The sequence below is a fragment of the Peromyscus eremicus genome, chromosome 4 (genome assembly GCF_949786415.1).
Source record: "Peromyscus eremicus chromosome 4, PerEre_H2_v1, whole genome shotgun sequence".
NCBI lineage: Eukaryota > Metazoa > Chordata > Mammalia > Rodentia > Cricetidae > Peromyscus > Peromyscus eremicus.
Window position 1 is genome coordinate 116,524,092 of NC_081419.1, and position 16,540 is coordinate 116,540,631.

The 16,540-nt window shown below is 40.7% G+C and overlaps 1 protein-coding gene and 1 long non-coding RNA gene across 4 annotated transcripts in view; one reads left to right on the top strand and one right to left on the bottom strand.

Annotated features, from left to right (window-relative positions):
• Positions 1–16,540, bottom strand: part of Kif16b (kinesin family member 16B) — a 279,683-nt gene that overhangs the window by 37,706 nt on the left and 225,437 nt on the right. The window lies entirely within an intron of this gene.
• Positions 3,099–15,959, top strand: LOC131909729 (uncharacterized). Of its 2 annotated transcripts, XR_009378919.1 has the most exons (4): positions 3,099–3,343; positions 4,288–4,390; positions 13,785–13,893; positions 15,061–15,959. It is a non-coding gene; the product is annotated as an uncharacterized LOC131909729 (long non-coding RNA). The 2 variants fall into 2 exon arrangements; XR_009378918.1 differs by having other exon boundaries at positions 3,099–4,390.

A 16,540-nucleotide genomic window follows, 5' to 3' on the forward strand; every position in this document is an offset into this window, starting at 1 on the left:
TATTATACCCACATGCCTTCAGGCCCTCTATCTGCTAGACTTGTGGCTTCATGGAGCAAAGTTCATTGTTTATTCATTTACTTATTTACTTATTTATTTATTAAGCTGGTTTTGTTGGCACAAACATATCTCCCCCATGTTGCAGCTAGGAAGAGACAGGCCATCAAAGTCTGTCTTCTGAGACCCATCCAACCTCAACTTCATCTTACACAAATGGGTTCCCCTGACAGTGATACCGAGAGTTTGGCAAGCATGCTTTCACAGTTGGTTGTTTTATCATTTTCTTATGAGGTGATGTAGTTTCTGTCAGGGAAAATTATTTATAGTCACCTCACATCCTCAGTCAGAAATGACACACCGAGAGGGCTGCAGGCAGCTGGACCAAGCCAACAGTAACACTCAAGTGTTCTTCAGTGGGCCACCTTCCTCAGATGGAGGCCAGTATTCTGTGTTGCTAATATAACTATGTATAAATCATAAGCAAAATTATCATTCAGATTTTAGAAATAATAGAAAATACTAACTTCCAATGATTTCTGGGCATATAATTATAGGGCAAAGACCTATTCAGAGGAAAGAGAAAGGATCATCTCCTGTGGTAAAAAAGTCAAAACAGACACTAGTAAGAAGTGACTCCAGCTTTCTCAATACAGTTCTGTGAATAAGTCTGTGGAGTGTGGAAGATGCTGCTGTGAAGCCATTGGTGAACTAGGATAAGAATACCGGAAGCAGTACACATGACTGCTGGCAGCCACCCCGTTCCAGTGAGAGCTGTCAATAGAACCTTGATGGAGACACACACCCCAACAAAGGAACAGAACAATGGTGGGCAAAAAAGTGGAGAAAGACTGGGTCGGGGAGAGATGAGCTTCCTGTAGTGAGAACCCAGGACCCATACACACATCATGTTCCTACCAACACACTCTGTCTACTTAAAGATAAGAACAACCGGCTATTCTGACACATAGTTAAGGAGAATGTCTTGGTTAGTTTCAGCTGTGAACTTGACACAACCTAGAGTCATCCGAGGCGGGAATCTCAATGGCCAGATTGCTGCAGTTGTGTCTGTGGAGGGTTGTCTTAATTGTTAATTGATACAGAAGGGCCCAGCTCACTGTGGGAAAGGCTGCCTCTAGTCAAGCGTACTTGGGTTATCTAAGAAAGCAACTGATCATAAGCCAGAGATTGAGCAGGTAAATGGCATTCTTCTCTGGTTTCTGCTTCTGTTCCTGTCTTCACTTCCTTCAATGCTGAACTATAACTCAGAGGTGTAATCCAGAACAAACTTTTCTCTCCCCCAAGCTGTTTCTGGTCAGAGTGTTTCCTCACAGCGACAGAGAAGCAAACTAGGACAGGGAGGGAGGAAGGCACAGGGGAGTTTACTTTAGAAACTCCTACATTCTAGTGTCAGGGTTAAGACCCAAACAAACCAATGCTGAAAGTCAAAGACACAATGTCAAATACACAGGAAAATCCGCCCCCCTCGGGGAATTATGTTCATATCCACAACAGTTCTCTGATCATAGCATGAAAGAACCTCTTCCTTCTGACAGAGAGGAGACCGCCACCGCTCTCCTTTTTAGAGACTCTTAACAAGGGCATCTAGACCCAGCAACCTGTTAGTTCAGTTGAATAGATGAAATTTCCCTTTGTTAGTCAAAAAGTCTTTGATATTAGTTAAACTGAGTCAAAGTCTGATGCTTTACTGTGACTGCTGGAGTCATCTGGTTTGCACCAGCTGGATTACCTTCTTAGGGAAAGCATTCTCAATTGATACCAATTAATTTAAAAAAATATAATTTTCTTCCAGCATTGAGAAAAAAAAACCCACAACACAAAACTTTAATCATCTTAAAAAAAATTCTAACATTAAAATAGCTTTGGAGAAGTTAGGATTAGCAAGTTGAGGAGCAATGACTATTGTGGCATGACTTTTCATAGCTCCCCTTAACCTTCGCAAAACTTCTCACTGCGTCCTAACCACCTGGGGAAGTATTCCTTTGTCGAGTATATCCATGTCAGATAAGCTACCCTCCTGTGATGTACACAGTAGCTATCTGAAGTCCAACTGTGCTTATTTACATTCAAGGAAACACACAGAAGTAGTGGTGGTGGTGCTGACAATTTGCATATGTCAAATAAAATCTATAAAAATGATTTTTAATGAAAAGGTAAAGGTTCTTGCTTAATATGGAAAGGGAAAGAAAAACTATATGCAAAGGCTGTCAAGCTCTACAGAGCAAGATTTGGAAATGTGAGACAAAGGCCAGGTGGCAGACGGGCTTAAGTGTGGAGAGTATAGTGTGTGAGTACATTCATGTAACATTTATTACAGGATAAACTAAACTTTACCATAGGTATGTGTGCACAGGAAAAAATAGAGCACACACAGAGTTTGTACTTGGTGGAGGCAGGGGATTAAGGTACCTACTGTGGGTTTTGGATCATGTCCTCTATAAATAGGGAACTACTGTGGTTGACAGAACATCTGTGAGTGTTCATGTGTATGTGTACATGTTCACATGTGTACACGTGTGTGGAGGCTAGAGGCTGACACTGAGTGTTTTCCTCAATCATGTCCTACCTTAACTTTTGAGACAGAGCCTCTCACTGAACCTGGAGCTCTATGTGATTTAGCTAGATTGGCTGTCAAGCCAGCCCCATGGATCCTCTTCTCTCCGCCTTCACAGAGATGGGATTACAGACACAATGCTTCTAGCCTGGATTTTTTATGTGGGGATGAGACCTGAAATCAGGTCCTCATATTTATTCAGTAAGCAGTTTATGGATGGAACTATCCCCCAAGTCCCACATCATTTTATATTCACAATCCTAAACCCATTTTCTATACCTACTATCACTTCTACTTAAATTGGATCTTCTGACTCAAATAAATGAGTCCCCTCGTCCCCCTAAAAAGTCAGGAGATGGTTCTGGTGTTGACCTGTTGCCAAACTAGGAATACATGGAAGTACTGAAGGAGGGGCACTTGTGGAATATTAGTTGTAGATGTGTTACATTCGTTTATGCTGTGGAATATTTGTTTAATGATGCAACAATGTGTGGCATTCTTTTATGTTGCAATTGTTCAACTCTGTAAAGCTGTGTTACTTTGCTTACCTAAAACACCAGGTTGCTCAAATAAAGAGCTCAATGGCCAGTAGCTAGGAAGGAGAGAGAAATAGGCAGGGCTGACTGGCAGAGAGACTAAATAGGAGGAGTAATCTAGAGAAGAGGATGAGAAGCGAGAAAAGGAGGAGAGGAAAACACCAGGGGCCAGCCACCCAGTCACACAGCCAGCTACAGAATAAGGAGGAAAGAAAGATATATGGAATAAAGAAAGGTAAAAAGCTCAGAAGCAAAATGTTGTTAAAGAGAAATGGGATAATTAAAGTTGGAAAAGCTGGCTAGAAACAAGCCAAGCTAAGGCCAGGCATTCATAAGTAAGAATAAGTCTCCATGTATTTATTTGAAAGCTAAGTGGTAGGCCCCCAAAGAGTAAAACAACAACAACTACATTTTGGCATACCAATGTGAGGCTCAAATATCCACCTAGGGCCTAAGAAAGCTGGAAAAAAAAAAAAAGGACAAAGAAAAAGGACATGGATCCTTTAAGAGACACTGCCATTCAGCTAGCAGTGCTAAATAGAAATGGCAAGCTAAGTAAAAGCACCTGTGGCAGTGGAGGCACCAGCTTCCTAGAGCTAGGAAGGTTGATTCCAGTTCCTGGTCACATGCACCTCTGGACAGCACTTGAAGCTTAAGGCTTGGCTTTCATGGACCTGAGAAGGAGGTGGAACTAGCTGCTAGAGCCATTAGGAGGACCAGCTGTAGCTTAGCAGTTTAAAGTTTGCTCACAGGACCAAAAAGGCTAAAAGATATGCAGTAAAGAGGTCCAGATGGAAAAAAAAAACCTCTAAACAGGTTACAGTGTGTTTAACAAAGTGTGTAGGCTTACAATAGAAAAGAAAATGGGTGTAGACAGTCATAGAAAGAAATAAATAGCTTAAAATATTAAAGCCTTTAAAAAGATAGTAAGAGTAATATGAAAGAAAAAAGCCATATAATGATAGCAAATACACAGGGAGTCTGGATCCTTTATGGTATTGTGTTGATTTTGAATTTTTTTTTGAATGGTGATGAGCAAACAACAGCTGCTGACAGGCATAGGGTTGTAAACAGGACTGCTAAACTGAACCAACCTAGATACTTTAGGGCTCTCTTAACTTTTAAAAAGTCAAAAAATACATTAAGTTGTGGAAGAGGTTTTGCTTTTGTTCCCAAAAGACACAAGAGGCAGTGGATTCCTTCAAGGTTAACATGGATCAGGTTTGATTGGGGACCTCCTGAATCTCGACAGGAAAAAGACTGCTGAACTTTGCCAAGACAGGTAATATATATCAACAAAGATTACAGTTAGTCTTGCCAGTACTTGCCCATTATCTCAGTTTTTTCAGAGACCCCCAAAGATGTCTTCACCCACAGACAACAGGAAGCAGTCTGGAGAACACAATGCTCACAATACCAAGAGGTGGGGTGGGTGCTTTTTGGTTATTTGGTGGGTTATGGATATTTGTTAACATTTAGGGGAATATAAGAATATAGGATAAAAGCCGGGCGGTGGTGGCGCACGCCTTTAATCCCAGCACTCGGGAGGCAGAGCCAGGAGGATCTCTGTGAGTTTGAAGCCAGCCTGGGCTACCAAGTGAGTTCTAGGAGAGGCGCAAAGCTACACAGAGAAACCCTGTCTCGAAAAACCAATATATATATATATATATGATAAAAAGACAACTATTAATCTCAGATGTTTTGCATAGGCATGGATTTTAGTATATTGATACAAATTTAAAGTTATTTTTGTTATACTGTATGTTTCTACTCATGTTTGAAGCATTATGCTTTTGAAACTTATTTAAAATGCAATGTATCATTAAGAAATGAGGTTAATAGTTAATCTATAATAATCAAACTTGTAGTCACATTAGTTAAGTTTTCAAGGTTAAACAGGTATATTTTAGACAGATAATTTTCAAACACTTCAAAGACGTACAGAATATGGCATTTAAGATGTTTAATAACCTAAGGTTTTCATGAGAATGAGATAGATTTGCTCCTGGCAGCAACAATCTACTTCATAAAAGGATGATGGGCACTGAAGAAACTCCATATGGAGTTTGCTTTCAATGTGGCAAGGCTAGCCATCTGGGCAAGAAACTGCTCTTGCCTTGACTGCTAACAGTATGCTGTATAGACTGGACAAGCGAGACAATGGAAAAAGACTGTTGAACTTTGTTGTGACAAGGCAGGACAGTCCTTTGAGATTCCTGCTTCACAGATAGTCTGCAGGATAAAGAGAAAAGTGACTGGCAAACTTTGCCAATACAGGGCAGGACAGTCCTTTAAATTTTTTGCTTCAAGGAAAAGGCTGCCAGATATTCTAGGCCATAAGTTGAAGATGGATGCTCCAATGTTGCAGAGGAACTTTGGGTGACTATCCAGGCAACCAGATGTCTCTGTTGTTAGGTAATACTACATCCTTCTGAGGTCTTTGATGGAGTTAAGGACTAAGTAATTAGAGTTGTAGTTTTCCTTAGTTATGATAGGAAGTAAATTAGGTAGAAAACTTTGGAATCACTACATAAAATAGATAATGGAGTATTTTCTCTGAATTTGCTAAATACAAATGGACTGAATAGTGTAAATGTAGTTTTTACTTGATAACTGTTTTTGTTGTATATAGTTTTACTATGTTAAAGTTAAGACATTTCAATTTTACATAGACAAAAAGGGGAAACGTGGAATATTAGTCAAAGATGTGTTATGTTCATTTATGCTGTGGAATATTTGTTTAATGATGCAACAATGTGTTGCATTCTTTTATGTTGCATTTGTTCAACTCTGTAAAGCTGTGTTACTTTACCTGCCTAAAATATCTGATTGGTCAAATAAAGAGCTCAACGGCCAATAGCTGGGAAGGAGAGAGAAATAGGTGGGGCTGGCTGGCAGAGAGACAAAAAAGGATGAGAAATCTCAGGAAGAGGGCAAGGAGTGAGAAAAGGAGAGGATGACACCAGGGGCCAGCAACCCAGCCACACAGCCAGCCATGGAGTAAGAAGGAAAGAAAGATATATAAAATAAAGAAAGGTAAAAAACTCAGAGGCAAAATATTTTTAAAGAGAAATGGGATAATTAAAGTTAGAAAAGCTGGCTACAAACAAGCCAACTAAGGCCAGGCATTCATAAGTAAGAATAAGTCTCCATGTATTTATTTGCTGAGTGGCAGGCCCCCTAAGAGTAAAAAAACTACAGGCACTGGCGATTCTTCCAGTCTCCACTCATGACCCAGAAACACTGGATTTTCTTCCTTGTTCTGGTTTCTTGTGCTAAAAAAGAAAATCTCAAATCCAGTAACAGTCTTATCAGGTGTGCCTACCCATTGCCTCTCAAGTACTTTGTATTTTCACATTACAGTTTTTAGTGCCTCATTGTTCTAATCTAGCGGATGGTCTAGATTTGATTTTTATGAGAAGTCCTGTCAGGAACAAACTGCAGGTGGACAAGCTCCACTTTGTTTCCTTTGCAATCCCTGACAAAAGAAGCTTGGTGCCCTATATTTCAAAAAAAATTAAAGTCCCTGAAGCTCTATAGTCCTCATAACAACTGCATTTCAGGGGGACTTGGGTAATTATTTCTGATTTATATAAAATGTTGGAGATATTTGGCATTTAGTACCAAGGGGAAAAGTCCTCTTTCTTCCCACATGTGTCATGGAAAACAAGCACGGCTTCCCCTATACCATATGGAGAGCCTCATGCTGAAAACGCAATGGCACCGAGAACTATTTCTATAAACCACAGAAGTGAACAGAATGGTTCTGCCTAAAGATGAAGACATACATCTTTATGCCCCCCTCACCTCCTCCAAAAGCACCCCCAAAAAACAAAGAATGAGAAGCACCAAAAAAAAAAAAAAACTGTCTGTATTTCAGGGGACTGCCACAGCTCAAGCCACTGACAGGCAGCACTCTGGGTTAGCATCCTGAGGAGGGGACAGAAAATAGAAGGTCATCCAGAATCTTGTTCATTATACCTGACCACCCACCTTATCATATGGCAGACCACCCATGAAAGCAATCATCCACACCCTCATGCATTACAGCCACATTGAGATAATGATCATGTCTCTAGGTACATGGTAAAGGTAGGAAATGCCCTCTGGGAGGCAGAAGCAGGTAAGGCTGTAAGAAGAGTCTGCAGAAGCCCAGGCTTTTGGTGCTAGACAGAGATAGGGCCAGAGGGCAGGCGTGAGGCTCTACCACCCACAGCCAGTGATCCTACTGTCCTTAATACCTAAGAAGGGAAAGGAGGGAGAGAGGAAAAAAAGAGGGAAGGAGGGAGGAAGGGAGGGAGGGAGAGGAAAGAAAAGATAGGAACATTTTCAGAAGAATTCTAAGTTACTTTGGGCAAACCTTACCCTGCTTTCTTCCTCTCTAGTACCTTCATATAATGGTACTTTCCCACAAAAATAAGGTCATAGCTTTGGATTATGTTGGATGAAACATAAGTAAATGTCAGATGATGAACATATATGACAGGATGAACAGCCAAATGACTGGGAGAACTCAGACAAGTGATTATTCAGTTAAATATGAGCCACACAAATCATGTCTTAAAAACCAACAGCAACATCAAGCATCCAAGAAGCATATAGTGTGCAGGCTGAGGAATACAAGGGGCAGTGGGGTGCGGGTGGGAGGGGTGGGGGGTGGGGAAGCCAGCCAGCCCTGGAGAAAGGGCTGTTTCTAGGCCTGGGACAGAGAAGTTAGAAGATGAGCCTGAAGAACTCAGACCCACAGCATGGTCATTTTAAGGAAACCTGCCATCACCACAAAAGCCTCTTAGTGGCCACAGCTGGAGGTAGCTGAAGTGCAAAACAAGGAAAATAATAGCACTGGTCTAGAATTAAGAATATAACAATTCAGTAATTGATTACATAAGTCAAAAGGGAAGAGCAGATAAGTATGTTCTCCTGCAGAATTCCACATGATTTGTGCAGAGTCAGGAAGTTCAGGGAAGTGCAGTCTCTCCATTCCTAGGACACACACTGGCTGCATGGTGACAAGATCCAAAGAGCAGTTTAGAAAGGTGTGTAGGCGGGCCTGCAGGGCAAGAAACTTTAAGTGGAGAGACCTCAGCCAAGTGATCAGGTCAGTGTCAGTAGTGATGGCTCAGGCTGACAGGAAGTGATGCCATGAGACTTCACTCCTGTCACCTGCCTCTCCCCAACCTATAATCCTCAGCCAATTCTGAGAAAACATGACAGAAATCTCAACTGAGAACATTCTGTAAAATTCTTGACCCAGTGTTGAAGCCTTTATCTGAAATGGCAAGTACTGGAAACTGTCACAGCAGGAGACGTTAGGGAAACAAGGAGTGAATGCAGTATGGTATCTTAGACGGGATCCTAAAAGGGAAAAGCACTCTGTAGCCTGTGGCCAACAACAGAGCACTCTTGCTGGCTAGTGGTGCCAACTGTGCTGCCCTAACAGGGGGAGGTTAAAGAGGGGAACCCGAAAGGTATTTGAGAACGCTCTAGACTATCTTCACCACTGTTTCCTGTCTTCTAAACCTTCCACAGTGAGGCTTATGGTTTCTGATCCTGTATGGAAGAAATTTGGAAAGCAACGCTCCATATCCACATATGAAAAATGCCAAACCAGGAAATCAACAAGCCTTCTTAGATCTAGCAGAGAAGTGAAGTCACATGTCATGTCACTGACCCCAAACTGGACAGATGGACGCTGGAGCCTTAAACTCTGACAGGAGCACTGTAGGCTCAGCACAGCCTTGGACGACCGCTAGAAGGTCTGAGCAGGGCTAGTGTTAGGGGTCAGGTCTCAATGCCTTTAAGTTCTAGGATCTCAACTAGCATTTCACTGTCAAGGAAGGAAAGAAAAAATCCCCCCAAGTATGTGGCAGGGGGCAGGAAGCCATTGGGAGGCTTCTTCACAGGCAAGAAGGAAGGTGAAAGCCATCAAAGCAGAACTTCACAAACACACTCAATGGCAATACCTAGCCAGGAACCATCCTAAGAAAGATCTCAGAAGGAGGAAACCAGGACAAATGACATGTGATTTACCAAAGGGTCATTACAAATGAATGTGCATTTACATATCCTGACAATCTAGAAATAGTAACTTTCAAAACTGGGAGGTGGGCATAAATAAATTATATGTATTTTAGGACAGTCAGTAGATAATTTGCAGATAGAAACACAATACTTGAAAACTAGTGGCTGTAACACTAATTCTGTAATAATCTTTTTTCTTGAAGTCACATGTTTTAGAGGACGTAATCTCACAGCAGAGACACTGAAATTCAGCGACTTCTTCAGTTTGCTTTCTTTCCTTTCACTTTTGTCAAATGCAAGTCAAATTCAACTGAAGCCTTGTCCTCAAGACAGCACAGCTAGAATGAACACACTGTTTCAAAGCTGCTTCATCCTTGTGCTCTGTTCTCTTTAATTCCTTCTTATCAGTCTAGGTATCCATCCCATTATCTGTGCCTATACATATCGACAACAAAATTACATTCACTCGGCAGGAATATTCATTGTGCTTAGAGAAAGACTGGGTAACCGTTGTTCTCTCTTTTTTTATATCGTGTACAATATTTATAAACGAGCATGCATCATTTTTATAGAAATAATAAAAAACGATTATTGTTTTTATAAGTTTAATGGAATGGTTAAATGAACACCATATGTCTTTTTGCTTTAATAACCTGTGATTTAGGGTGACCAGATCACAGGTTATACAATGGAGAGTGACATGTAGAACGCTCTAAGTTCCTGGTTTCATCATCTGTCCAGTGAAGGACCTGAGCAGGGATGTTTATGTTGCCTCTCAGCTGAAACCCTGTAACTCAGGTTCTGCTGATTAAAATTTCTCTACACCGAGCTACAAGCGGCACTTCAGACATGTGGAGAGGGTTTACCTATTATCTTGGCTTTACTGTATTGCTCTCCAGGAGTGCATCTTACTTCCTTTCAAACCTTCACAGCATTCTCATTTGAGGTGAGACTCAGATGTGAGGAAGAATGAAGCCCAATGTAATAACAGAACATTTTTTTTTTTTTTTTTTTTGCGATGTTATAGGACAGGAAAAAGGACAGGCACAAATGGGGACTCAGTATTCATGAGAAACTCCTCAAAATGGCATCTTTTCCTGTTATAGCCATTATCCTCCAAGCAAGAGTGGGAAATTATGTGAAGGCATTTGAGCTCTTCTGGGAAAACTGTATATTAAAGTTAAAAATGATGACTGAGGTCAAATAAATTGGGTGTTTGTGGGCGATATGATAGGCCTAGAGAGTGCTGGAAGAAATTTTAACAACAGCTCTATGGCCTACTTTGCATAATTATGAAATTTGATTATGCAGAGCAAAACACTGGAAACAAACAGATGAGGATTAAAATAGCACATTTTTTTTTTTTGGTCTAAGAAAAACATTAACAACAAACTTGCTCTGCAATTCAGTAAATAAATCATTCTAGAGACAAAAGGACAAAAATTAGGAAAATGAAATCAATATACTGAGGTCTACTGATTTCCCATGGAATTTGTCTTTTTCTTAGTACATGTGAAATCCCCAAACCAAGTAATTAGCTTTATTCTGGATGGGCAACCAACACGACTGTAAGTGTCAGGTTAAAACAGAGCTGTATGAAGAATGTTCACAGGAGTGAAATGATTAATAGGCACCCAAAACTAGCACAGACATTTTATGTAGTTATGTAAGTACAGTTTGGAGACCAGAAACATTAAGGATCTATTTATCCATCGATCAAGTACCTATACCTATATGCATATATGTACATATTAGAAATAAAGCCAGGATTCTGTCTGTTACACTGTGATATTTCTTATGGATTAGAGTGAAAAATTCATTTATATGCTGGCTTTAACTTTTCTTTTTCTGATTCCCAGTGAACAGACCTAGCTCAATTTTCTTCAGAGTCATCAAGCTCAGACTCTGGCTTCAATGTTTATTACATCATGATAAGACAGGTCGGCCAGCCTGCTGCCATCAGAAAGGCAAGCTAAATGTAATAGAAAAGTCTGCTTCCATTAAAAGCTTTTCCCTCTTGGCCAAGTCCATCGTTCAGGTTGGGAGGTCTAGGCAGTATTGGAGGCGACAAGACAGTGAAGGGTTTAATAAGTGGCATTGTTATTACTTTAGATAGAAATAACATCAGCCTTAAAATGTAGAAAATAAGTAATGGAAAGCCCTGCTTACGTTTTATGATTTTTAACAGTAAAACTAAGTCTAAAACTAAATACAGATAAAACTAAATCACTGAAGGAAAACTGAGTCCTAAGAAAGTTGTGGAGTCTTTACTAATACAAGGAAATCATGTGAATTCTTTGATATGTGTACTGCTATTCCTCATTTACTAGTCAGTGACACTTAGCTACCCACCGCCATTCAAGTTTTAAAGATGGAACATGCCCTCTCATTGGTGAAGTCAACTCCAGCCTGCCTTTTGCAAGAAGATATACCTACACATAACCAGCAGCTTTTGAAACAGCCATACCCTGCAGGATTATGGCTGTAAATTTCAGCCACCCCAGTTTTTGAGAAATGCAAATAAAGAAAACTCATCAAAAGGTTGCCATAATTCTCTCAGCTGACTAGATGGAAGCATTTTTGACTACTCAAAATTAATAGCAGCTCCCAAGGCCTTATAAGAACAGCTGTCATTGAGAAATACACTCACAAACAAATAAGCAATTCTCTCCCTAGTTTGATTTGTTAGTGGCATGAAGCATCGGCCCTTCAGGAGCACTCAGCCACCTGCAGACCTTTGATGGGGTGGCCTGTACCCTCTGCACACAAGATTTATGAGCACTTAACCTGTGCCCTCTCAGTCTGGCACATACTGGACCCTCGTGAAACGCCCACTGAAGGAAAAGCAAGGCAGGACTCCATGGGTGGGTCAGCCAGCAAACAATTCCAAACAGGATAAATCACTAACAGAAACTGCTATTCTCTCTGACCAAAATGCTACAACACCAAGACATTTTTTTGGTATAAAATCAGACTTGGAAATGCAGATAGGGCTGCATGACTTCTAGCTATATTTGGTATAGAGATTAATTTTCCCACACACAGTCTCACTCTTTCCAATGCTAGTGTCAATTTCATTCAGGCGTGAACCAGTGAAGACAGATCTGATAACATTCATGTATGTTGCAATAATTTTTGAAAGTAAGAAATACAGTCAGATCTGTGAATATTAAATACTGCGTTTTCCAGAATAAATAAGAAGTCAAATTAACTTCAATGCTTGTATTTTCCAGCTCTTGCTATGATGTTAATTGTCTCTTTCCAGGACTGCAACAGGCTAGAACTTGTCACTGTAATGACATTCAAAAGAAGGACACAATTTCTGGTTATCTAAGTTAGTATCCATGGGGAGTTGCAATGAGCAAATTTTTAAAGAGAATAGATTAGATTTTGTGACATCTGGACTCATCTACAGCATTCGGCAAATGTTCTCTTCTACAGTGAACACAGTCATAGAGAGGGAGGTTCACAAAGAACATGGGACCAGCAATCAGCAGACACGAACCACGTTCATTTCAAGTTCTTCATATGACATTGAACAGGTTTCTCTCTAGGTCTTTGGCTTCTTATTTCTGAAATGAAAAGCTGGGCTGCTCTGTCATGAAGACTCCTTCAAATGTGAATTCCATATCTGCAAATAGTTTCTCGCTGCTATCTAACTACCTTTCCTTGTTACAGAAGATGGGAAAATGCAAGTCCTTATCTCTGGTGACTCAAGACTTCTTCATTGTTCATGCCTTGGCCCGTCTCTATTGTTAATGTTGAGACTATTCAGGACTATTTCTCACTGGCTATCAGTGTTTAGTTTTAGAGACCTATGATAAAAAAAAAAAATCAACTAGTGCTCGCCTGATGAATGCAAAGGGAAAAAAGAGGCAATACCTTAATTAGTGGTCCAGAAAGCACCATTGAGGGGAGGCATTCCATCACTACACACTCCTGGAGCTAACATAAAATTTACAAAATTGAGATTTCCTAGTCTACAGTCTCTTTCCTTCCAGGTATTTCAGTTAGTCTTTGTTTCTCTACTCAGCCCTGAAAGAAGTGAATTTAACACCATCTATCCACCAAGAAGAGAGAACGGTTGGTGTAAACCGTTGGTGAGTTACCTGGGTCTCGATGATAACATACTAGGTCAGAAAGGTGGCTGCCTTCTACTTTTGTCTACATAGCTATTTACTATTTAAAAATTCAAGGAGGCCAAGAGCTTTGTAAAATTGAATTTATTGAAAGCTTACTGGATGTTCCTGTGGCTACAGTTGGTAGCACTATAATTTGGGAAGTGAGTACATCTGCAATTTTTTTATATTAAATTTGGAATGCTGGATATAAACCTATTTAGAATGCATTGCAGTGATAGATGGTAAATAGCTCTCCAGCACAAATATGAGGCCAATATCTAGTTTCTTTTCTCATCTTTATTTGGTGCTGCTTTGGGAAAATTACTTGGAAAATAAAGGTGAGAAATGGTTCTATAAGCACAAACTGAAAGTCCACATACAAATGAAATAACCTCTTGTCTAACTGTTTTCTTCCTTCCCACCTGCATTCACTGGGCACCCAGAGAACAGTAGATGGGACACAAAACAATTTCTGCAACACAGTAACCTACCGGTTTTACTTGAAGAGCCTAAAAATATTATTTTCTTACTCAGTTTTGTAAGGAGAAAGGAGTTTCTTTGCGGATGTATGTGATACAGAAGGATTGTGTTTGACACTCAGAACTTCTGTGACTCACTGATCTTCAAGAGTGAGTTAGTTATGGTATGTAAAGAAGGACAGCTTGACCTATTCCATGTAACTTATTTTCACCAGGAACAGACAGCAGAAGTTCCCTTAGTATTTACTTTGATTGTGTGTGTAAGGGTATTTTTGGGTGCACATATGTCTATGTACCATGTGCATGACTAGTGCCCACTGAGGCAAAAAGAGGGCATTGGGTCCCCTGGGACTGGAGCTAAAGATGGTTGTGAGCTACCAGGTGGGTCCTAGGAATTGAACCTGGCTCTCTGGACTGCTGAGCCACCACTCCAGCTGCTCGACTATGTCTAACGTTCATTGCTCATTCTTCTGCCTGTGGGCAGCACAACACAAACTGGCTTTAGAATTATTTCTAGCCAAGAAGGTTACACAATAGTCTTCCATCAATGGTAATGCTTAGCTGCCTTCATTGTAAGTTTACCCTGAGTTATGGCACACACCTTAGTCTCTGCCTGCTGCTGTAGGAAACTACCTTAGTCAGGTAAGTTTTGCAGCACTCTACTTCTGGAGATAGAGAAACTCAAGACTAACAGGAAGCAAATCTGCTGTCTGGTGAGGGCCTGTTCATCACAAACGCCATCTTTGTTGCCCTCCTCTGGTTGCAGAGAGGGGCTAAGCAACCTTGGGATCCATTTATTAGAGCATTAATTACTTTCAACTGAATTTCACCTTCATGACCTAAATCACCCACTATAATATCAATAAATATGGGATAAATTTCACACATGAATATTGAAGGGCACAAATATTCAGTCTGAGGCAGTTCCCTGAAGGCCTGGACACTCTGAAGGGAGAGCTATTTGGTAAGTGAATTAAAACAAAGACCATTAGAAAGCTGGGTAGCAGTTCTCCATGGCTCTCAGGATTATTTCTGGTCTATAAAAAAGTGTTTGGCCAGGCAGTGGTGGCTAATGCCTTTAATCCCAGCACTCAGGAGGCAGAGGCAGGTGGATCTCCGTGAGTACGAGGCCAGCCTGGGCTACAGAATGAGTTCCAGGAAAGCCTCCAAAGCTACGCAGAGAAACCATGTCTCAAAAAAAAAGTGTTTGTTAAACAGAATTAGAGCCTAGGACAGTCGTGCACAAAGCCAGGATGGGCTCATGGTAGGCCTTTGCTATTCATTCTAATAGAAGATGATGTGCCTTTAAATGTTTGTCTCTTTCCTTTTAGCTTCTTACTGAACATGGTTCTTGGACTCAGACTGCATGAGGACCCGACTCGGATTGTGTCAGGGCCCATCAGTGCACATCAGATTTGGCTCGCATCAGGACCCATCAGTGCACATCCTGGACTCTAGACAAAAACAGTAATTCTACCTCCTCCTCAGAGGAGTGAGAGGACACATAAAGGGAGCTTTGCTCTGGAGAACACAACTTGGCTGATATTTAAAAGACATACTGATTTTAGTAAAGGAAAAGAACATGATTTTCATACATACACAAAAAGAACACTGGAAATGATTTGTGTGGTGGATCCTGAAAGACATGCATCTGGCAGGTGCTGCAGCATCCTTCAGAGCTGCCTACAGTCTACGGGAGGCTGCCACCACCTCTTACAGACTAGCTGTGGCATTATCATTTTACAGATGTAGAATCTAAAAACATGGGGTTTAATTTGATTAAGATTCTGTACAAGGTCAATGGGAGAAGCACGGAATGAAAACCAGAAGGAACTGTTGGTCTGTATAATACTCGTCAGTATACCATGGGGAAAAATTAATTCAAAATAAATGGGCCAGCCTATGTGGAATCTGGAAGAAACTGCTAATATTAAAAAAAAAAAAAAAAACCGCATAAAAACAAAATGACAATTTTACAATCTCCAAATAATGCAACATCTTCAGCGGGAAGAAAGCCCACTTATTCTGAGGGGAATAGGAACTACCTGGTGTCTGTTCTATGACCATGTGCTGCTGGGTGATGGTGGCACACACCTTTAATCCTAGCACTCAAGAGGCAGACACAGGTGGATCTTTGTGAGTTCAAGGCCAGCCTGGTATATAAAGTGAGTTCCAGGACAGGAACTCTGTTATAGAGAAACCCTGTCTGGAAAAACCTAAATAAATAAACAACTGGGAAAGAACTCAAGCTCCATTTTTCTCCTTTGGAAAGTTTGTATTGTCACTATCCTGTAAGAAAAGGCCCAAAGTTTTGTCTTCTGTCCTCGCCCTCAACCCCTCCATTTCTTGGCTTATTGAAGTGAGTGGCTTAATTGGGTAAGTTATTTTGCCATAAAAACCCCTGGTTCCTTCTGCTTTGTTGGGGACATGTCAGGCTTCTAGTGATCAATGGCTCCTTATTGTTGTCATTGGCTTATTCCTGTGGGGTCTCAGGTGATCAGGATGTGGCTCTCCTTAAAGAAACATTACAATATGTAACTGATCACGGGAATGGGGCTATGTGGGGAGAAGAGATGAATGATGACGGTTAAGGAGTTCTAAAATGTTCTCTCAGGGGGATGGTCTTTGGGGTTCTCATCCTACCTGAGTTCAGCATAGTCTTTCTTGATTTTATATTTGCATAGGTTAACTGTTTAAGGACTACTGAGCAATTATGAAATGTCTCCACAGAAAAAGTTTTACAAGTGGATCTGAAGACACACAGATAGATATGTTCATGAATGTACAGAGAAGACCCCCAGCAGGAAAAAA